The sequence below is a fragment of the Callithrix jacchus genome, chromosome 15 (genome assembly GCF_049354715.1).
Source record: "Callithrix jacchus isolate 240 chromosome 15, calJac240_pri, whole genome shotgun sequence".
In the NCBI taxonomy this organism is placed as follows: Eukaryota; Metazoa; Chordata; class Mammalia; order Primates; family Cebidae; genus Callithrix; species Callithrix jacchus.
In genome coordinates this window covers 89,213,176-89,236,932 of record NC_133516.1, presented here as the reverse complement: position 1 = coordinate 89,236,932, position 23,757 = coordinate 89,213,176, and the positions used below count along the sequence as shown (strand labels likewise).

Genomic DNA, 23,757 nt, shown 5'->3' with positions numbered 1-23,757 from the left:
GTTCAAGCAATTCTCCAGCCTCAGCCTCCCAAGTAGCTGGGAATACAGGCTAATTTTTTTCTTTTTTTAGTAGAGACGGGGTTTCACTATGTCGGCCAGGCTGGTCTCAAACTCCTCACCTCAGGTGGTCTGCCTGCCTCAGCCTCCCAAAGTGCTGGGATTATAGGCATGAGCCACCGTGCCCAGCCGAATTGTACTTCTTGGCACAGGCTCCTTACAGCATCCTTATCTGACAGTTTGAGCGCAGTCACATCTACCCATGCACCCTCTATTATGGGATCCTTAGACCGTCTCCCTGTCTCTGTTCTGTTCCTCCTCTCTCCCCACAAGTGGGCTGGTTCACTTTCCCCAAAAGCTTGAGATTTTTTAGCATTTTGTAAAATAAAAATAGGTTACTATTCTTTTTACCCTGTTACATCCTTTTCCTGAGTCAGTGAGCAAAAAGACCCCACCTGATATGATGCCCGAAAGGGAAATGATACTGAATAGGAAGGAAAAATAGACACAATAATATTATTTTGGCACATGCCTGGATCATTGTAGAGTTTCCGTAGCATCAGCCAATTTTTTCCTTAATATGAACAAGAGGAAATCGAATAGCTATCTTCAAACATTGAAAAGGCAATCCTATACAAGAGAAAATGGATGTGTTCGTTGGAGGTGGTAGTGGGTTGAATTGTCCCCACAAATATAGCTCTATGTCCTAATCCCCAGAACCTATGAATATGACATTATTTCAAAAATGAGTCTGTGCAGATGTAAGTTAAGAATCTAGACATGAGGTTGTTCTGGATTATTTAGGGCATGCCCTAAATCCAATGCAAAGTGTCCTTATACGAGACACTCAGAGCACAGGAGAAGGCAATGTGACCACAGAAGCAAAAATCAGAGTGATGTGGCCACAAGCTGAGAACACCTGGAGCCAACAAAAGCTGGAGGAGGCAAGAACAGACTGCCCCTAGAGCCTCTGGATGAAATGCAGTCCTGCCAACGCCTTGCTTTTACAACTGTGAGAGAATAAATTTCTACCGTCTTAAGCCACCATATTTGTGGTAATTTGTTATGGCAACCATAGGAAACTAACACAAAGATCCAGAAAGCAGGACTAGAACCAAAACAGAAAAAGTGAAATATACTTTCTTATTATTGGGTCTGCTCAAGAGTGTGAGAGACTGAGTTATGAAATAGTTGGCTTTAGTAATTGGAGTTGGGGTTCAGTGGTTGAATGGTCAAAAGGGAGAGAGGCTGGTGATAGAGTGAGATCTCATCTCTTTTTTTAAAAAAAGGGAGGAAGAGAGTATATTATTAGGTGAAACTGGAAGTTTTTGTAAACTCATGCTCTCAATTTATCAGATTTACATATTCCCAACCATAGCTTTTTGGAATCACGTCTCAGGAATTCCCAGGTTTTACTGATGCTGTTGCCAATAATCTGTGGTGGGGTTAAGAATAATATAAACAGGTCCAAACAGGAAGATTAGTTTCCAGGGAAGAAATAAGTCACTGTTGATCATGCCTGGAAAATAGGCTGGAAGCATCAGGCAGAGTTTAGCATCCGTGCAGCTATCTCCCTGCAGTTGATTTACCTAATGCTTTCTATGCTTGCAGACAAACAGACTTTCCAATGGACAAACAAAGAAGCTGCTTTATTTATATTAATATAACCTCTTTCTTTGAACCAGTAGCCTGCCTGGGGACACAAAATCACTTAGTTTCAAATGACATTAAAGTCAGCTAAACAAATTTTCTTGCCATTGAGAGAGTAGAGAATTAATACTTTGAATCCCATTAGGTTACCTTGTTAGATGACTTTGGAAGTCACAGGCAGAAATTCTTAACCTGGGCTCAGGGGCATGTAAGGGGACAACCTCACTGTCCTCTTGAACTTGTAAGCAAGTTTTTGCTTTCTGGAAGGACTCTAGTGACCTCCATATCACTAGTTTAATGACTCTTTTTTACCTTTTCTGTACATGTGCTCTTGATTTTCCCCTCATCTTTCCAGCCCATTCTCCTATACTTAACTTTTAAATTTTGCAGTTCTTGAAAACCTGCATAGAGTCTCTCATTTTCTCCTAGTGTACTCTTTTCCTATGTGATTTCATCCATGCCACATCTTCAGTTATGATCTATACACTCACAACACCAAAATTACTACTTCTAACGCCTTTGAGCTCCAGATATTTGTATCCACCTGTCTACCAATCATCTCCACTTGCTGCCTTACAGGCAACTCAAACTGAACAGGTCCAAAGCTGAACTCCTGGTCTTTCCCAGTCCCATAACCCATCCTCCTTCAGTGTTCTCTGTTATAGTAAAACAGGAGAGTTCCTGGATCCCCCTCGAAGGACATGTGACAGGGGTGTGGCTTGCTGGTTTGGTCACCACCACTCCTCAAATCCCATATGGGACGGGGAGCACACAGACAGGCAGGCAAAGGAGCCTAAGTGGGAGTGTGTTACCATGTGCCCTTTTAGCCTTGCCATCCATGGACGGTTTGTGTGTTAACCTGCTCAATGGACCCTCTGACTGTCTGCAAGGGCAGAGGGGCAGTGCAACCGCTTTTTGTATCCTTAGCTCTTGCCCAGCATCCCAGACGTATCAGGTAACACATGGGCTTAAAGGATAAATGAAGGGTTTTACTGAATGGTAGAGGTGGCTGTCAGTGGGATGTATGGGGAACCAGAAGCAGGGAACGTAGTGGGAAGATGATCTTCCCTGGAATTTGGCCATCTAGTGGCCGAACTCTTTTCCGACCACCCCAGCTGAACGCTCGGTGTTCAGACGTTCCTCCTCTTTTCTCTTTCTTTGCGGTGCCTTTCTGCAATCCGTCTGCTTGTCTCCTCATCTTCTCATCTGTTCATCTGCTTCTGGAGCCTGGGGTTTATATGGGTACAGGATAGAGGGCATGAAAACAGAAATGCCTGTCCCCATTTAGGGCCACAGATCTTCAGGCTTGAGGGAGGGGCCTTTGCCAGGGAACCACCTTCTCCCACCCACTGTTTCCGTTTCCTGTTCTTATCAACAGGGGATGGTGTCATCATCTATTTGGGCACAGGGTTCGCTAGAGGGACAGGACTAATAGAATAGATGTATATATGAAGGTGAGTTTATTAAAGAGTATTTACTCACGTGATCACAAGTTGAAGTCCCACAATAGGCTGTCTGCAAGCTGAAGAGCAGGGAAGCCAGTTCAATTCCAAAAACCTCAAAACTAGGGAAGTCCACAGTGTAGCATTCAGTCTCTGGACAAAGACCCAGGAGCCCCTGGCAAACCACTGGTGCAAGTCTAAGAGTCCCAACGCTTTAGAACTTGGTGTTTGATGTTCAAGGGCAGGAAGCATCTAGACAGGAGAAAGATGAAGACCAGAAATTCAGCAAGCCGGGTTCTCCCACATTCTTCTACCTGCTTTATTCTAGCCCTGCTGGCAGCTGATTAGATTGCACCCACCCAGATTCAGGGTGGTCTGCCTCTCCCAGTCCACTGACTCAAATTTTAACCTCCTTTGGCAGCACCTCACAAACACATGCAGGAACAGTACTTTGCACTCTTATCTAATCAAGTTTACATTCAACATTAACCATCACAGCACTTAAGCCAGAAATCTGGCAGGAATGCTTAAGACTTCTCTCCTCATCTGTTTCCATCTTACTACTGTAACACCCTAAATATAAAATCTACACCTCTGCATCTCTACGGCTACTGCCTTTATTCTAAATATTATCATCACTTGTCTGAAATATTGTCAATCCATTCTTCACAACACACGCAAGTAATCTTTCTAAATTCTGATAATGATGTTACCTGTGACTCATATTCTCCAATGGCTTCCATTGTTGTTAAGTAAACTAAGATCTGTAACAGGGTCAGTAGTCTGGCCTCTGGCCATTTTATACTACTTCCCCTGACTCTGTGTAGTCCACTCACGGTGACTGTGTCAGTTATCTAATGCTGTGACTGTGTGGCAAACCACCACCAAATCTCTGATGCATATCATCATCACATGTCACTCATGTGTCTAGGATTCTATTGGGGATTTGGGGATGAGAGGTTGCTCACAGAAAGCAAATTTTCTCTCTTCATGTTTTTACTGACCTCCTGCTTTTTGAGCAACTTTGCAGAACTATGTTGAAATCAATTTCTTTTGGAATTGTCACCACTAAAAAGAGATTACGGAATCAAATTTTAGAAAATAACTACAAAATAAAACAGAAGTCTTTTAAGGAGAGAGGGAGGAGATGATGCATTTGCTATCTTATGAGCCAGATACTGTGCTACAAACTCAACTTATATGGCTTTATCTTTGCAATGAATCTACAATATTGTATCATTATTCACATTTTACAGAGGAGGAAAATAAAGGTCAACAGAATTAAATGAATGCAGTTTTTTTCCTCTTTTCTTTTTTTTTTTCTCTCTTTTTTTGAGACACAGTTTAGCTCTTGTTGCCCAGGCTGGAGTGCAATGGCACAATTTCAGCTCACTGCAACCTCCGCCTCCTGGGTTCAAGAGATTCTCCAGCCTCAGCCTCCTGATTAGCTGGGATTACAGGCATGCGTCACCACACCTGGTCAATTTTGTATTTTTAGCAGAGATGTGGTTTCTCCATGTTGATCAGACTGCCCTCGAATTCCCGGCCTCAGGTGATCTGCCTGCCTCAGCCTCCCAAAGAGCTGTGTATAAGCTTGAGCCACTGTGCCAGGCCAATAAATGCAGTTTTTGAATTTCACAGTTTGGCTTTGATATAACCCCACAGTTTGGCTTTGATATAACCCCACACTTTGACTTTGATATAACTCACATTATCAGTTTTCTTTCACTTGTTCTTTTTTATGCTTTTCAATCTCATGTTGAAGTTTGATCCTTAATATTGGAGGTGGGGCCTAATGGGAAGGGTTTGGCTCATGGGGGTGGATCTCTCATGAATAGATTAATACCTTCCCTTAGGGGTGATTGAATTCTCACTGTATTAGTTTCTGAGAGAGCTGGTTGTTAAAATGAGCCTGGAAGCTCCCCATTTCTCTTGCTTCCTCTGTTGCTGGGTGATCTCTGCACACATCATCACTCCTTCACCTTCTGTCATGAGTGGAAGTAGCCAAAGGCCCTCACCAGATGTGGGTGCCCAACCATGAACATTCCAGCAATCAGAATTGTGAGCCAAATAAACCTTTTTTCCTGTATAATCAGGCATTCCTTCATAGCAACACAAAGTGAAATAAGATATTCTTTACCATATTTTAAAATGTGGTAGTAAAATTAGACATAAATAAGAGACCACAATCTTAGCAGGATATTCCAGGAATGGACAACTTTGCTTGAACTCCACTCAGGCCCAAGGCCACTACTCAAACATACGCATTTACTTCTTTTCTTCACCTCTATGGAACACTTTTCTTTTCTACCTTCTCTTCTCCTTTTCCTCTTTCTTTTTAATATCCAGACTCTACTTTATATCATAGTTTCTCAGACATTGCTGAGGAGCTATAATCCATTAGGCAGCTATCTTCCAAACCATCTTGGAAATGTTGAGAATTCTCTACTGGGCTTGATGAAAAATGAACAGCCCAGGTTTCTAAGTCTGAGGAATGTAAGATAGAACCTCAACTTTGCCAAATTCTTTTTGCTTTTTTTTAGATGGAGTTTCATTCTTGTTACCCAGGCTGGAGTGGAATGGCACAATCTCTATTTACTGCAACCTCCCAGGTTCAAGTGATTCTCCTGTCTCAGCCTCTCAAGTAGCTGGGAATTACATGTTCCTGCCACCACGCTCAGATAATTTTTGTTACTTTTATTAAAGACAGGGTTTCACCATGTTGACCAGGCTGGTCTTGAACTCCTGACCTCAGGTGATACACCCACCTCAGCCTCCCACAGTGCTGGAATTATAGGTGTGAGTTGCCTCACCAGGCAACTTTGCCAATTATTAACTTGGTAACTTTGAAAACATTTTCTAAGTTTCTTTAGTCTTGAATTTCTTATTTGAGGAGGAAAAAAAGGATGTATATCTTCTTACTTGAGCCTACTGGCTTTCAAATTAGCTGCAATTAAATTGAGAGGGAGGCCTAGAGGTGGGGAAGCAAAAAAGTAAGGCAGGCTTGAAAATTATATGTAAGAAGTATATCTAAAAATGTTACCTATTTCCTGGAAACAGAATTCCCTGGGAGGAAAATATCATGGAAGCCTTGTAGGTTTCTGAGGAAACGGCATTGCAAAAGAAACCACAGGCATGACTAAAAACGCTTGACTGTTTAAGACATTGAAACAATAGCTAGGCCATATCTTGGACAAGCAGCTGATGGACGTGCTCCGCCACACCCATTTCTATTCCCAGTCCTGTGCTTGGCATAGGCCCTAAGTAAATGTCTGTTCCCTCCATATTGTATTACCACCCTTAAAGACAATTCTGTTTTCCGCTTCTAAAGATAAGGTCCCCAGGTTTAGGAATAAATTGCCACTATCCATACTTTGGGCCTTTCACTCTGGCAGGGGCTGCAAGAATCTGGCAGCTAGCAGACACCAATTGTGTGTGGAGAAAGAAATTCCTTAATCACCATGGTACAAGTAGTGATGTTACTTCTCTTCCATGAAGACATTCTGCCTCTCCTCTCTGATTGACTCATCCTAGTAACACTAGTCCAGCCTGGAAATGATAGCATTTACTTACACATTATTCACACTATATATTTCTTTTGAAATCTTTTGAACACTCATTGTGCCACCAGGAAAACTCTTTGGGTCTTTGATTACAACTAAAAGTCAGAGTGTATGGTCTGACCATTACTTGGGACTGCAGGTGGAATGTTTTTAAAGGGTCTGTCAGCATAGCAGGTAGCACATCTGTCCACAGTATGCTTTCTGGTTCTCTGTGAATTTTTGACAACGTTTGCTTAGTGCCTTGGTTCTGGTAGAAAGTAAACATTTCTGCTGGCATGTCAGAGTCCAGGGTAGACTGGTACACAGTGGCACTAACATTTTGCTGCTTTCCCTTCCAAAAGGTAGGGAGGGGGAAAAAAAGCAGGTAGGAAAGGGAAGACAAAGAGAGAAAGAAGATGCTATAGTTCCCTTCCTGTGAATCTCCTCTGGGCACATATCTGCTTCTTCATGGGAAAAGCCTGCTCATTTGCTCCAAGACGCTTTCCTTTTTCTCATTCCTTCACCCAACCTACTTTCACATTAGAGCCTTTCCTCTATAATCCACCAAACAGTGCCTAGGTCAGGTTCAGAGGAAGATAAAAATCCTGGAGACGAATGACTGTGATCTATGTTACTGACATAACAGTACTGTAGCCCCTAAATGAACAAAAGGAAAAGAAACTAACTGTTTTCTTTTTTTTTTTTTTGAGACGGAGTTTCGCTCTTGTTACCCAGGCTGGAGTGCAATGGGGCAATCTCGGCTCACCGCAACCTCCACCTCCTGGGTTCAGGCAATTCTCCTGCCTCAGCCTCCTGAGTAGCTGGGATTCCAGGCACGCACCACCGTGCCTAGCTAATTTTTTGTATTTTTAGTAGAGACGGGGTTTCACCATGTTGACCAGGATGGTCTCGATCTCTTGACCCCGTGATCCACCCGCCTCGGCCTCCCAAAGTGCTGGGGAAAACTAACTGTTTTCTTTTACACTGTCCCAGAATAGTAGCCAGGACTGACCCTTGCTGAAAAATCTCCCTTTCCCCAACTCTGCAAAGGAACTGAATGCACAAAAACAGGAGAGCACCTCTCCTGGAGTCCTCTTACTTGCTCCTACCCTTCCAGTGTTTCTTTCCATCTTTCCCTGAGGGCTTCACAGACTTTACCCTTTTTATCCTGAAAGCGTTGCTTCTTTCCAGGATGCTAAGAGTTATTTTCCTGGTAACCCAGCCCGTAACAGAGACTTAAAAAGCACTAATTCCATTTACTCCAACTAAGAAGAAAGTAATCAAATGGACCAGTCGCACTAAGGTATTACAGTTATTTCCAATCAAGAAATTTTCGTTTTAAATACAGAATTCTAAAAAAGCCTTGATTAACAGAGCAGAAATTTGAAAATGGTCATGAGTGACCTCCTCCACTAGCAAATGCGTTTTGCTTGGCCTATCAATAGTTTTAACAAAATAGAGAAGTTTTTAAAAAACCTTTTCCATACAAGTGCGAATTCCCTGACTTACTTATTTATTTATTTGTTTGTTTGTTTGTTTGTTTGTTTATTTTTGAGACAGAGTCTTGTTCTGTCACCCAGGCTGGAGTGCAGTGGTGCAATCTCAGCTCACTGCAACCTCTGCCTCTGGGTTTCAAGTGAGTATCCTGCCTCACCCTCCCGAGTAGCTGGGTCTATAGGCCCCACCACTATGCACAGATAATTTTTGTATTTTTAGTAGAGATGGGGGTTTCACTGTGTTGGCTATGTCGGTCTCAAACTCTTGACCTCAAGTGATCCACCTGGCTTGGCCTCCCAAAGTGCTGAGATTACAGGTGTGAGCCACCACACCCAGCCTAAAAGTCATCTTAAATTTTAAGATATGTTTACTGTTTTAGAGAGACAGAAGTTAATCATTTTCAAGGATTGCTGACCAATCATCCATGAAATCTTGAAGTGGAATAACAGGAAACTGCACTTGTTTTTCAAACCATTTGGCCACTGTAAGAAGCTGCTGGTCATAAAATGCACATCCAATAAACTGCAGTCCTATTGGCAGCCCTTGGTTTGAGAGTGCAACAGGGATACTCACTGCTGGCAATCCTGCCTTATTTACAGCTTGTGTAAAAATAGCATCCTGGGCACTTTGTGTTCTGTTGTCCTCTTTGATGAACTCCAAGTATGGTACTGCCTCACTCACGGTGGTAGGAGTTAGCAAGACATCTACTCCATAGTTAAAAGGAATCACAAAGTCATTAGCAGTGAGCTGTCTCACTTTCTGTGCTTTGACAAAATAATTTTCATAGTTTTCTTTTAATAAGAAAATGTTTCCTGAGAGAATTCTTCCTCTCACCACATCATTGAACTCTTCTCATCTGGTCGCAGCATACATGGCTTCAGTGGACACATCAATGTCACACCTGTGACCATATTGTAGCCCATCAAATCTTGCCATATTCGATGCCACTTCCATTGTGCACAATACATGGTAGCAGACAACTGAATAACTGGTGTGAGGAAGGGATACTTCTCAATCACTTTGGCCCCCTCAGACTAAAAGAGCTTAGCAGCTCTGGACCAGAGAGACTGTATTTCACTTGATAATTCTGTTACAAGATATTCCTTCAAAATTCCCATTCATAGTTTGCTCACATCTGTCTAACTGGAAAGCACGAGTGGCTTATTAATAGGATCATGTACTGTGGTAGAATCCCTGGGGTCATGTCCAGCCAGGACACCCAATACAATTGCTGCATCATCCACACATCTGGTTAAGATTCCTGACACATCCATCAAATTCACCAGGAGAATGAGGCCATGATGGGAAACTAAGACATAGCTTGGTTTGAAACCAACAAGCCCACAATGGGCAGCAGGATTTCTGGTCAATCCTCCTGTATCTGATTCTAAAGCCGCATAGCATGTGAGTGCTGACACAGCAGCTGCACTCCCATCTTAGCTTCCTCCAGTTATCAGCCAGTCTGAATCTTGATTCTTGCTGTGGTGATTCTGCTTCCTCTTTTATCTATATTGTTTTGGATAACTCCAGGGGTTTTTAACTGGTCCAAATACACCATTTGTGCTTCCAGATCCCATAGCAAAGTCATCTAAATTTGTTTTTCCTGTTAGTAGAGCTCCCTTATCCAAGAACTTCTGAACTACAGTAGCATTATAAGGTGGTACATAACCCTTCAGCATATTTGATGCACATGCTGTCTCAATGCCAGACATGTTAAGGTTGTCTTTTACTGCAATAGGAATTCCATCTAAATCCCCAAGTGACTGTCCATTCTGATACCTCTTTTCTAATTTTTCAGCTTGTTTTAAGGCTAACTCTTCCGATACAGTAATGTAAGCATTTAGAAACTTGGTCTTCCTGATAAGAGGAAGACATTTTTGACAGAGCTCTGTTGTAATTTGTCCTTGTTGCAGTGCCACAGAAACTTATCGAAGGGTCCAACCCAGCAGAGTCCTCGTGCCCAACGTCCATAGGAACTCGTGCCACCATAGGAGCCAGGCAAGGAGGAAAAAGAGGTCACTGGTTGCTAGTGATGTTACATGGGTGCAGCCATCTTTAGTTGTCACTCAATTTGGTTTTTAAAAACTTCAGTGTGCCTGTGCTCAGTGATATGGCTTGGCTCTGTGTCCCCACCCAAATCTCATCTTGCATTGTACTCCCATATTTCCCATGTGTTATAGGAGGGATCCAGTGGGAGATAATCTGAATCATGAGGGTGGTTTCCCCCATGCTGTTCTCATGGTAGTGAATAAGTCTCACAAGGTCTGATGGTTTTATCAGGGGGTTCTGCTTTTGCATCTTCCTCGTTTTCTCTTGTTGCCACCAGGTGTGAAGTGCCTTTTACTTCCCGCCGTGATTCTGAGGACTCCCCAACCATGTGGAACTATTAAGTCCAATTAAACCTCTTTTTCTTCCCAGTCTCAGATATGTCTTTATCAGCACCATGAAAACAGACTAATATACTCGGCCAGAGAACAACCCACTGCTTCCTGCAGACTGGCTATACGTTTGGTTCGCCAAGACCCCACCACATCCTATCTTGTCCTCAGGGTGTTGCTCTCATTTTGGTTACCTACATGACCCTCATAGGACTTGAATCTGTAACTGCTTATCTAAGTAAATTCACACATAGCTAGATTTTAGGTGCCCCCTCTTCCTCTCCAGAGTGCTTTCTCTGTAACCAACTCTACCTTTTCCCAGAGTCAGATGATCCTCTCTTGTGGCTCCACACACTACCTCCTGCCTCTCTTCCTCTTTAATTTGTCCACTCCCCTTCCCAGCACATGCAAGCATCTTGAGTGCGGAGAGAATTTTGGTGTTCTCTGTAACCACAGCACAACGAACATGATGAATATGTCTAGCAGGCTGATTAAATCTTACCCAGATTAGTATGTGCTTTACTTGGTATGTTCTGAGGAATTACTTCCAAGAAGTTCTTTAGTTTGTCATGTCTTAAGCTGTAGTTAGGCAGCCAACAGCAGGACAATTCTGCAGAAATGAAATTTTTTTCTAAAATCCAAGAAAGATGATAAAGGAGATGGATTAAATTTCAGAAGACGCCCGGGTGCGGTGGCTCACTCCTGCAATCCCAGCACTTTGGGAGGTTGAGGCGGGCGGATCACGAGGTCAGGAGACTGAGACCATCCTGGCCAACATGGTGAAACCCCGTCTCTACTAAAATACACAAATTAGCTGGGCATGGTGGTGCACACCTGTGGTCCCAGCTACTCAGGAGGCTGAGGCAGGAGAATTGCTTGAATCTGGGAGGCAGAGGTTGCAGTGAGCTGAGATCACACTATTGCACTCCAGCCTGGCACCTGGCAACAGAGCAGGACTCTGTCTCAAAAAAAAGATTTTTTGTTTAGAAGAAAAGTAGTAACGCACTATTTGTATAAACCAAATTCTGTATGTGGCTCAGCTTAAGAAATAACCACCTGGAACATGATTTATAACTTCATAGCACATTTTCTCTATCTACACAAGTCCTACTCCCTCCTCAAGCAAAGTTTAATTGTCCTGTCTTTTTGAAGAATGTTTTCAGATTTTCTAGGCTAAGATTCCACAGCACTTTGACAGATTTATATTACAATTCTTTATTTAGTAAGTATTTATGTATTTGTTTTCCCCAGTGGCCTGTGTGGCAGAATCTACATCATTCTTTAAATTTGTAGTAGCCATCAGAACTAGACACAGAGAAGGTGCTCAATATAAGTTTGTAGAATAAAGTTGCTTCAAAATTGGTATCATGAGATGAACTTAAAAACAGTCATTATCTGGCAGTGCTAATGATAGAAGGTGTCCGGGTTCTTGGCATCTAGAACAAAGAATTGGACAAAAGCCACAAACAAAGCAAGGAAAGCAAAGGCAGGGATTTATTGAGAATGAAAGTACACTCCACAGTGTGAAAGGGGGCCGAGCATAGGGGCTCAAAAGGTCCACCTACAGGATTTTCTAGGGTTTCAATACTCTAGAGGCTTCCCATTGGTTACCTGGCATATATAATACATAAATGATGAGAATGAAGCAAAGTCACAGAGTAATTTACTCAGAATGCGCCCTATTGTAAATAGAGAGGATGTTACTTGGTGTGTGTGATCTAGGTAAACGGAGAGGATGAATGTGAAGTTACAAAGTGTAAATGGTGTGAATGGAGAGGATGAAGTGACTACATGCCTGTTGTCTGAGCTACTTGGGAGACTGAAGTTAAAGGATCTCGTGAGCCCAGTAGGTCCAGGATGCAGTGAGCCGTGATTGTGCCATTGCATTCCAGCATGGGTGACAGAGCAAGACCCTGTCTCATAAAAGATAGTAATATGACAAATAAATTACCAGTGTACATAACATGCAATAAGGGCAAGTATTCACTAACAGAATGCTCACAAATACGTACTTTGGATTATGCCAAGAAAGGTATTTCTTCCCATGAGTTATATGAAAGTGCAAAAAACATCGATTTAAAGTGTGACTGAGTTGTTAATGTCTGTACAACTCAGCAGACAGTTTGGTATATATTTCAGTAACTTTTTTGTTAGTGGCAAACATGGCAAAACCCCTTCTCTACTAAAAAATACAAAAATTAGCTGGGCTTGGTGGTGCTTACCTATAATCCCAGCTCTCCTGGTGGCTGAGGCACGAGAATCGCTTGAACACAGGAGGTGGAGGTTGCATTGAACTGAGATAGAGCCACTGCACTGCAGCCTGGATGGCAAAGTGAGACTCTGTCTGAAAACAAAACAAAACAAAACAAAAAAACAAACAAAAAAAACCAAGACAGACATCTACCTTCATTGTAGCAGATCTGACATACAAACTCAGAGGGTTCAGGTTCCAACACTGAAGGTTTTTTTTTAATGTTAAACTGCTTTCCTCTGAGACCCATTCAGGACCCAGTGAAAAATGACCGTGAAAATTCACCATCAAAGATCAAGAGGGAGCCCCCAAACTTGGCATGCTCCTGGCAGGATCCCTCCTCCCACAGCTTTCAAAATCACCAGCTTTGTCACCATTATCTAATATGTCTTTATTGCTATTTATGTCAGTCATTGCAAGAAGCTAAGAACTGATTCTTAGGAAATTGCTCATTTCTCTTGACACTAATTTTTATAAGGCTCTGTTAATTCCTGTTTTTGATCTTGCTTCTCATCAATCCTCAACCACTGAACTCCTTCAACTCTGTTCCCTGGAACTCGTGGCCAATAATCAGCAAACTTCTGTGTGACCTCAACTTTTTTCCTAAAGTTTCCCTTCTACCTCTTCTTGCACTAACTGGTGCACCCTGGAGGATGGTGTCTCCTGCAGCCCGCTGCAGTGGTTTTGCCTTTTTTATATCACTGGATCCAGACACAGGCATGGGGGGAAGGGGTGTCCTTTTGTCCCCCATTGCCACTTCTAGGCTGCTGTCTTTTCTGACTCCACGAAAGGCCTTGCTTGAATCTCAAATCATCAGATATTTTACCTACTCCTTCTCTTTGTTATAGCCATTCATCTCCCCCAGATCACCCCTGCTCCTCACATTCCTTGAACATTTTAGTTCCTGGTTAACTGTCAGTCTCCAAAACTACTTCCATGGTAATTACTGGCTATATCAATGTGTACACAGATGATCCTTTTAATTCCCAGGCCTTTTCCCCTCTACCAACCTCACCCTATTTCAGGCACTTGCCTCACTCCTATAATCATATTCTAATATTTTTCTTACAGAAACGAATCCCCCTTTATGACCTTATTTACACACTTCTCATTGCCATAAGACAATTTCCTATTTTTCTTCTTTTCTTCCTCAAATATTCCAACCCTGGCTTTCCTTTATGTGTGCCTTTCTCTATTTTTCTTTCATCTGTGGTTTTCAGCTGAGGGCAATTTTGATGCCCACCCCTCCAGGAGGTATTTAGAGATGTCTGAAGACATTTTTGGTTGTCACATTAAGAGGGTGTTACTAGCATGTAATAGGTAAAGGCCATGAACCAAGAGCAGAGGGAAACAAACCTCTCTAACACTGAAAGGAGGAAGGAAGTGGCTTTTTACTCAGTCAAGAGCTGCAGGGTGTAAAGACTTATTCACCAAGCTCCCTGAGAAGCAGCTTCTTTCCAATTTTATAGGCTTACAATACTAAAGGGGAAACTGAGGCAAAACTGTGTCATTGTCCATTGGCTGGATGTCTGACATTACAATGTTTTGGCTTCACTGATTTGCTAGTTCATATGCAGCATGAGCAGGAGCAGGCAAGGGAGGAGCTTACAGAAACAAGGCAAAGGCAGTAAATTATTAGTTGGCAGAGGTGTTTCCAGGAGGGAGCCTGGCTCGTGCAGACGTGGGGGACGTGACCCAGTGTCTGGTTGGTAGTGATAACATTCATTTGCAACTCTTTCAAGGCATATAGCTAGCAGAGACGCTGGGAACTGAAAAGAAACTTATCTTCCCAATCCTTGGGCCTCTTCATGACCCGGTCAGTGGCATCAGCAAGTTGCCTGACCAAGGATTTAAGCTCTTTGGTATTTTTTTTTAACCCTCCTTCCCATCCTGGAATTAGAGGAGGAAGGAGGTGAAGACCGGGAAGTGGAAAGAGGTGAGGAGGTCTCCCCTATTAGCCAAAGATGCTGGTGACATCTCCCAATATGTAGGACAGACCTCCTGAATTTTCCAGTACAAAAAAAGAATTCAGTACAATCAGTTAATAATGCCAAGGTTGATAAACTGCTTAACATTACCAGGATCTACAGTCCATTGATTTTGTTATGGTGCTAGAGATCAAATTGTTTTCTCAGAAAAAAAAACAACAAATGTTGAAGTCCAAACCCTGGGTTCCTCAGAATGTGACCTGATTTAGAGATAGATCATTGCAGATGTAATTAAGTTGGTGTTATGCTGGCATAGGGTGCCATCCTATATGATTGGCATCCTTACAAGAAGAATGCCATGTGAAGACACAGAGGCACAAGAAGAACTCCATGTGAAGATGAAGGATGAGAGTGATGCATCTGCAAACCATGGAACATCAGAGATTGCCTTTAAACCACCAGAAACTAGGAAGAGGCAAGAAACGGTTCCTCTCCTACAGATTTCAGGAGAGCATTGCGCTGCTGACATCTTGATTTTAGACTTCTAAATTACAGACCTATAAGACAATAAACAGCCCCGTTCATGGCACTTTGTTACAGCAGCCCTAGGAATCTCATACAACTGGTTTCTCTAAACTTTGCTTGAATTTATGTTCTCACTTCCAGCCTTGCCCACCTTAAATATTAAATAATAAGACCAGAATACTAGCTATTAATAATGGAATTGTGTTTGCTAAGCCATAGAATATAAAATCTCACACTACTATGTTTATTCTAATCAGGAAACAAAGAGATTCAAATCTGGATGAGCGTATTCATCTATCCAATCAAGTGCTAAAATATTATAGGCAGTTATGGCAGAATTTGTGTCAGGGTAAAACTTGAAAGATGGCAAAAATTTATGTGATGCAATAAATTGATAATATCAATGAGTTCTTCATTAACAACAGAACTCTTGAAAGGGGATTTTCCTTAGAACTGAGCTGAATTTTCTTGGAAGGTACTCTGCATTAGTCCACATGTTCCAGATTTTAATTCTTTGACCAGTGACCAGGGAACCCAAATTCATACTGTTGTTATCAAATCGCTGACCAACAAACAACTCTGAGTGAATAATCTCAGCTCCAGTGGTGGACCTGAAATGATAATTCTGTTCTACTTAATTAAATGACTTTGCAAACTAAAGGCTATATCAAAAAACTAGAAATACTTAGATGATTTCTACAAATGAATATGATACTGTAATTTTGCATAAGGTGTTTTTATGCAAATGCAACAAGTTTAAAAATCATGATACTGCTTTGTATATGCTTTGTATCAAAAATGTTTAAGAGAAACTAACATAATAGGTGATTTTTTTTTCTCTAGTCCTCTCTGATGCCTGGGAAAGACAGATGATTTTAATTAAAACACTTGAAGATTTTACTCATGTATGTTTGCAATTAATTTTAAATATTTAAGATAATCTTGATTTATTAAATTTATGAGTGCAAGTTTTATGATATTTAAATGGTTAAGAGTATCATATGGAAATGTGTATACAAAACTTTCTTCATGGGATTTGTATATCTGCTTTCTTAGGTGGTTAAGGTTCCTGAGAAAAATCATTATAGGAAAGTGTGACCATAGCTGGAAACATTTATAGGAATACAATTAACCAGGTGCATAAAATATGTTTCAATATTTAGGAACAATCATATTATTGGACTGAGACATCCATTTGTTGAATCACATACCATTGACCTTTGAACAATAGGGGTTTCAATTGCAAGGGTTCACTACACATGGATTTTTTTTTCAATAAGTATAACAATATTAGAAAAAAATTTGAAAATATCTGACCATTTTTAAATATTCACTGATAATTCATGCCTAGAAATAGCAAAAAGATTAAGAGAAAGTTATGTATGCCATGAATGCATAAAATATATTTAGATACTAGTCTACTTTCTTATTTACTACATAAAATATACACAAATCTATTATGAAAAGTTAAAGCTTGTCAACACTTACACCTACCAATGCAGACTACATGACACCATTCTCAGTTGAGAAAAATGTAAACAAATTCAGATGTGCTATCAAATTATAACTGCACAAAATAACTGTAGTACATGTTGGACTTCTGTAATAATTCTGTAGCCACCTCCCATTGCTATTGCAGTGAGCTCAAGCATTGCATCTGGTTAAAATGCCATGTGATGCTAATGATCGCCAAGTGAGCAGTTTGTCTCATTCATAAATCGCGTATCCCAGTAAAAGGTGACCTTCTGAAGTTTTCACTTATTTTTCAGCGCTATACCGTAAACATTCAATAACACCATGGGACCCATACAAAGAGCCAATAATGCTCCTGGAAGTGCTCCCAAGACACAGAGAAGAGTCATGACATTACCAAAAAAGGTGAATTGTTTGATATGTCCCATATATTGGGGCCTGCAGCTGAGGTTTCCTGCACTTCAAGGTAAATGAATTTAGCCTAAGGCTCATTGGAAAAGAAAAGAAAGAAAAAGAGAGTAAGAGAAAAGAGAAGATATGAAGTCATCACTACAGCTAGGCCAGCAAGTACTAAAACCTTGCACTTTTTGCAAAATACCTTTTTATGTTATATTGAAAATGCAGCTTTTATGTGACTGCAGGATTGCTCTAAGAAAGGGATACCTATAGACTCTAACATGATTCAAGAGAATGCAAAGTCATTATATGATAACTTAAAGTAAAAGGAAGGTAAAAGATCTAAAGCTGGAAAACTTAATGCCTGCAAAGATAGTTTGCTAATTTTAGAAAGAAGCATGCCTTTAAAAATATCAAGATCACAGATGAAGCAGTTTTTGACCACCAACAGGCAGCAAATTTCCAGACACCATTAATAAAACTGTTGAATTTTATTTTCCTGAAGATATTTTTATTGCAGATAAAAGTGCCTCATTCTGGGGGAAAGAAAAATGCCACAAAAGATATTTACTAGTGTTACAGACAAGAAAACCCCCTCTGCGCAGGCTGACCCCCTTTTCCCTCTGATTGCTCTGCAGTTGCATTCATAAACCTCTACCTAGGCACCACATCAAGGCTGCCAGACATGCTATAATTAAGCAAAGCCTGATTAAAGCCATCCGGGCAGCTTCAGGGAGGACAGGGAAAACACATGTTGGCTATCCATACTTGAAAATTCCTGTTTGACACATATCTGTAAAAAACTCCTGGTTTCTCTCTTTTTTAAAAAAAGACTGCTGCCACAAAAGGCACAGTATGATGTATTGTAGGTCTGTCACAAGTTAACAAACTATCTCTGTGCTTGTTACCAGTGGATGGATTATGCCCCTCTCACCCTATATAAACCCCTTGTTTTGTAAGCTCAGGGCTGCCTCCTCTGACTGTTATGGAGCAGCCCAGCAGGTTAATAAAACTTTCTTGCCTAACTTCGGGTCTGTTCCCCTTTCTCTCAGCTACCTTTACAACTAGTAAGGAAGAAAAGCAAGCACAGGATTTAAGGCAGGAAGGAATAGGCTAATGCTAACGTTTTGTGCAAAAGCAGTGGGATTTATGACCAGGACTGTCCTTATCTATAAAGCTACTAACCCCCAAGCCTTGAAGGAAAATACAAACACCAGCTGTTAGTAAGGCCCAAAAAATGAGAACTCTTCTTCTCACTGGTTGTATCAATGCTTTGTTCCTGAAATCAGGAAGTACCTAGCCAGTAAGGGGCTTTTTTATAAAGCTATTTCGATATTGGACAATGTCCCTGACCACCTAGAACCCCATGAGTTCTACACAGAAGCATTAAACTGGTCTATGCAGCCACAAACTCAACATGTCTAATTCAGCTTTCAGATCAGGGGATCATAAGGACCTTCAAGGCTCATTATTCACAGTAGTCTGTGGAATGATTGTCAGCACTATGAAAGGGAATCCCAGTAGAGAGCACATCATGAAGGTCTGGGAAGGTACCCCATTGAAGATGTCATTGTTATAGAAAATGTGAAAGCAATTAGGCCCAAACAAATAAGTTTTTGCTGGAGAAAACTGTCCAGACATTGTATGTGACTTCACAAGATTTGTAACAGGACCAGTCATAGGAATCTTGAAAGAGAGTGTGGATATGGCAAAAATGGTGCAGGGAGAAGAGGTTTCAAGATATAAATCTTGGAGAAATTCAAGAACGAATAGACACCACACAAGAAGAATTAACAGAAGACAACTTGATGGAGATGAGGGCTTCCAAACCAGTGTGAGACAATGAAACAAACTGACCAGACAATCTGGCAAAAGGGTTACAATTATTGACGACTGCTTTTTCCGTTTTGTACATGGAGCCTTCGGTGATACAGGCACGGAAATTAAAGCAAATGATGGAAGATTGGTACTGTATGGAAACATCTTTAGAGAAATGAAAAAGCAAGATATCAGACAGAAATTATGTACTTCTGTAAAGCTGTGCCAGTGTGCCTTGTGCTCCTCCTTCTACCTCTTTCAGCTCTGCCACCTTGCGACAGCAAGACCAATGTGTCCTCTTCCTTCCCTTCCTCAGCCTACTCAATGTGAAGACAATGATGAAGACCTTTATGATGATCCACTTAATGGATAGTAAATGTATTTTCTCATAGGAATTGCTTAATAACATTTCTTTGCTCTATCTTACTTTATTGTCAGAATAGAATATATTATATGCATAACATACAAAATACATGTTATTGATTATTTGTATTATCAGTAATGCTTCCAGTCAGCAATGGTCTATTAGTAGTTAAGTTTTTGGAGAGCAAAGTTATATATAGATGTTTGACTGTGAAGGAAGACGGCGTCCTTAACATCTGCCTTTTTTCAAGGGTCAACTGTATAATATAAAAAAATTTTAAATATAAAATAATTTAAGCTTATATATAGAACCTAAAGCTTTGTATACATTTTGTTTGTGAAATATATATATATATATATATATAAGCCAACCAAGCAATATCCAAGGACAAATTGTGCTTACTTTAACCCAAACATGTTTACATTGATAGATTAAAACCGATTTTTTTCAGTTATGTTCAAAAGCTTAAGAAAAGCAAAGTTTTCTATTTATAACTGTAGCAGAATAAATGTCAGTGGTAACACAGAGTACTGTAAGCATTGTTTTCTGCACACAAAAGCCTCTATGAATCTTTTCCAAAATGCCAATTGATGTCACCCTAAGACAGAGCCAAAAAATCTTTCTGATGAAAGTAACGCTGAGATCAAAAATACAGAATCTTAAAAAGTGAACCAGAACAGATTGAGACAGAGTAGGAGAGAGGCATAGCATTTTTCAGGGAAGTGCAAGTTTAGTCTTGAAGCATGAAGGATAAAGCAGGAATTCCTAAAGCAGTAGACACCAGAACTCCTTAGCTGGGAAGATATGCAAGAGGCTGAAAAATAACTCCCCCAGATGCCACTCACTTTCAACATTCATCCTCGGTATGTAAAAAGAAATCTCATAGGCTTCTTTCAGACCTCTTTTCTGTGGAGAGGCCTTAGAGGGCAGTGCCACTGGGAAACAAATGAAGCTTTTGTTTGTGCTTTCTTCAGTGGGGGGCCTGATGCTAGCTCTGTGGCTCAGGAAACAGAGCTCAATTGTTTCTCTCTCCTCATCCCTCTCTTTTTAACCTAATATGATCATTTCCTGACAGTCAGTGGTACCATGTAAGCCCTCTTCCCCTTTTCTGCCTTCCAGCTGCAATGCTTCCAACTGAACTGAGGTCAACACATGAGCAGGAATGAAAAGAAATGAAAAGCAGATCAGGAGGAAATGTTTTAGTGGAATAAAATGTAACCTAAGTACACCTTTGCCCTGCCCCTGATGGTTCCTGGGGGCTCCTCCTCCTGCCTGGCCACAGGTATCTACTTGTTCCCAACTCAAAGCCTTCACATTTGCTGTTTGCTCTGCTTCAAATGTGACCCTTCCCTGTCTTGTTTACTCCTGTATCTCCTGTACCCCAAACAGTATTTTCACATAATGCTCACTGTGAGAACACCTGTGAACGCATAATTGAAAAGCAGAAGGTCTGAGAACACAGTTTCAGTGGCTTCTTCAGCACTCTTCATTTTAGTCCACTCATTGAGCAGAGAGAATCTTCCTGGACAGAGCAAGATTTGTATTAGCCTCTCACACAGGAGAGGCCTGGCTGGTGCCATTCAGAACTCAAGGCGGAGGAACTGGCAGCCTCTGGAAAGCTCACAGTGCAGTCTTCCAAAGGCACAGATGCGCAGAGTGTACTTAGTCCTTTTTCCTCATGCTGGGTGTCATAAGTCTTGTCCAAAGAAAGAGATAAGAATAAAAGAGTTCCAGGGTGTCATGCAAGACCCTTAGATAGACACTGTCTCTTCTCTTACTAGCTCTGTGACCTCGAGCAACCCACTATCTTCTTTGTACATCTGTTTCCTTATATGAAAATGAGTTTAAAAGCCTTCTTATATATAAAATAAGTTAAATTAAAAATGATAGTTGGCCGTAAGATTACAGTTAGGAATGGAAAAAATATGTTTGCAAAGATTTAGTAAAGTTCCTCAAGAGGGGTGTGCTCTGTTTATTTGGATTGTATTGTGGATTTCAGTGATATTACTAGTTGTGAAATGAAAGACGGTTTTGCTTGGTGGCTACCAAATTGTTTCAGATCACTGTTACATTTCTTAGAGGCACTTCTGTTTCAACTGTCTAATTCTATTTTTAACATATTTGTTTTTTAGGTTTTAAAACAGATCTTACTTTTTAGTTTTAGGTTTACAGCAAAGCTGAGCAGAAGCTATACTGATTTCCCACATACTCCCTGCCCCACATACACACAGTTTCCACCACTAGCAATATCCCACATAAAAGCAGTATATCTGTTATACTCAAACTCCATGTGACATTGACATATCATTGTCACCCAGAGTTCATATGATACATTCGGGTTCACTCATGGTGTTGTATGTTCTATAGGTTTTGAAAATGTATAATGACATGTAGCCATCATTATAGTATTATGGTGAATAGTATTACCGACCTAAAAATTCTCTCTGCTTTGCTGAGTCATTCCCTCTTCTTTTCTAACCCCAGACAACCACTGATCTTTCTACTGTCTTCATAGTTTTGCCTGTTCCAGAATGTTATGTAGTTGGAACCACACAGTTTGTAGCTTTATCAGATTGGCTTGCTTCTCATGGTAATTTTCACTGTGTGACAGTGCATTTCTTTTTAATGGTCAATAATATTCCATTGAATGAGTATACCACAGTTTACTTATCCATTCACCTATTGAAGGACATCTTGGTTTCTTCCCCATTTTGGTAATTATTAATAAAGCTTCTATAAACATCTGTGTGCCAATTTTTGTGTGGACATCTTTTTAACTAATTTGAGTAAATTTCAAGAAGTGTGAATTTTGAATTATATCTTCAGAAGAAACTACCAAACTCTCTTCCAGGGTGGCTGCACCATTTTGCATTGCCATTCACAATAAAGGAGAGTCCCTGTTATTCTACAGTCTCACCAGCATTTGGTGTTCTCAGTGTTTTGAATTTTTGCCATTCAAATAGGTGTGTAGAGGTATCTCATCATTTTGAGTCACATTTCCCTCATAACATGTGATGTTGAACATCTTTTTATGTGCTTATTAGTTATCTATATCTTTTTTGGTGAGATGTCTGTTCACATCTTTTGCCCATTTTCTAATCTGATTGTTCATTTTCTTATTGTTGAGTTTTAAGTGGGTTTTTTGAGGGTGTGGATATATTTTGGATAACAGTCTTTTTTTTTATTATCAGATATGTGTTTTGCAACTATTTTCTCCAAGTCTATGAGGTCATCTTCTCATTCTTTCTAAGTGGTCTTGACAGAGAAGAAGCTTTTAATTCTAATGAAGTCTAGCTTATGAATTAGTTTTCACAAATCATGGTTTCTGTGTTGTATCTACAATGTCATCACCATATTCAAGGTCACCTAGATTTTCTTTATGTTATCTTCTAGGCCTTTTATAGTACTTCATTTCTTATTTATACAATTCATTTTGTGTTAATTTTTGTTAAGATTTTAAGGTCTCTATCTAGATTTTTTTTTTTTTTTTTTGCATGTGATGTCCAGGGCCGTTTGTTGAAAAGAATATTTTTGTTCTATTGTATCGCCTTTGCTCCTTTGTGAAAGATCAATTGACTGTATTTATGTGGATCCATTTCTGGGCTCTCTATTCTATTTCATTGATCTATTTGTCTGTTCTTTCAGCAATACTCACTGTCTTGATTACTGTAACTTTATAGCCAGTCTTGAGTTGGGTAGGGTCTGTCCTCTGACTTTGTTCTTCTTCTTTAAAATTGTGTTGGCTATTCTGGGTCTTTTGCCTCTTTATATAACAAACTTTAGAATGAGTTTGTTTACATCCACAAAATAACCTGTCAGAATTTTGATTTTGACTGCATTTAATGTATAGATCAAGTCAGAAAAAAATGACATCTTTACAATATTGAGTTTTTTATCCACAAACCAAAATATCTCTGCATTTATTTTGTTTTCTTTTGGTTATTTCCATCAGAGTTTTATAGTTTTTCTACACATGTAAGTAGTGTTGTGTCTTTAATTTTAATTCCATTTGTTAATTGCTGGTATATATGAAAGCAGTTGACTTTTGTGTATCAATTAGCCTTGTATCCTGCAACCTTGCCTATAATCACTTACTAGTTCAAGGTTTGTTGTTTTTGTTGATGCCAATTGTAATGAATTTTCTATATAAACAAGTATGTTATCTGTAAACCAAGGTAGTTTCATTTCCTCCTTCCCAATTTGTATGTCTTTTATTTCCTTTCCTTGTCTTCCTGTATAATGATGAAAAGGAGTGGTATGAGGGGATATTTTTGGCTTGTTCCTGTTCGTAGTGGGAAAGCTTCTAGGTTCTCTCTCTCTCTTTTTTTTTTTTTGAGATGGAGTTTCGCTCTGTCACCCAGGCTGGAGTGCAGTGGTGCGATCTAGGCTCACTGAAAGTTCTGCCTTCCAGGTTCAAGCATTTCTCCTGCCTCAGCCTCCTGAGTAGCTGAGATTACAGGCATGCACCACCACACCTGGCTAATTTTTGTATTTTT

At 40.4% G+C, this 23,757-nt stretch overlaps 1 long non-coding RNA gene and 1 pseudogene across 2 annotated transcripts; both read right to left on the bottom strand.

The window, feature by feature from the left end:
• Positions 1 to 1,625: 1,625 nt before the first annotated feature.
• On the bottom strand, positions 1,626 to 20,195 carry LOC144579445 (uncharacterized). 2 transcript variants are annotated; one of them, XR_013526984.1, is made up of 4 exons: positions 20,107 to 20,195; positions 12,729 to 12,850; positions 3,130 to 3,341; positions 1,626 to 2,874 (listed from the first exon to the last, which is right to left on the bottom strand). It is a non-coding gene; the product is annotated as an uncharacterized LOC144579445 (long non-coding RNA). The 2 variants fall into 2 exon arrangements; XR_013526983.1 differs by having other exon boundaries at positions 12,729 to 12,826.
• Positions 8,415 to 10,921, bottom strand: LOC100387020 (glutamyl-tRNA(Gln) amidotransferase subunit A, mitochondrial pseudogene; annotated as a pseudogene).
• Positions 20,196 to 23,757: the final 3,562 nt, after the last annotated feature.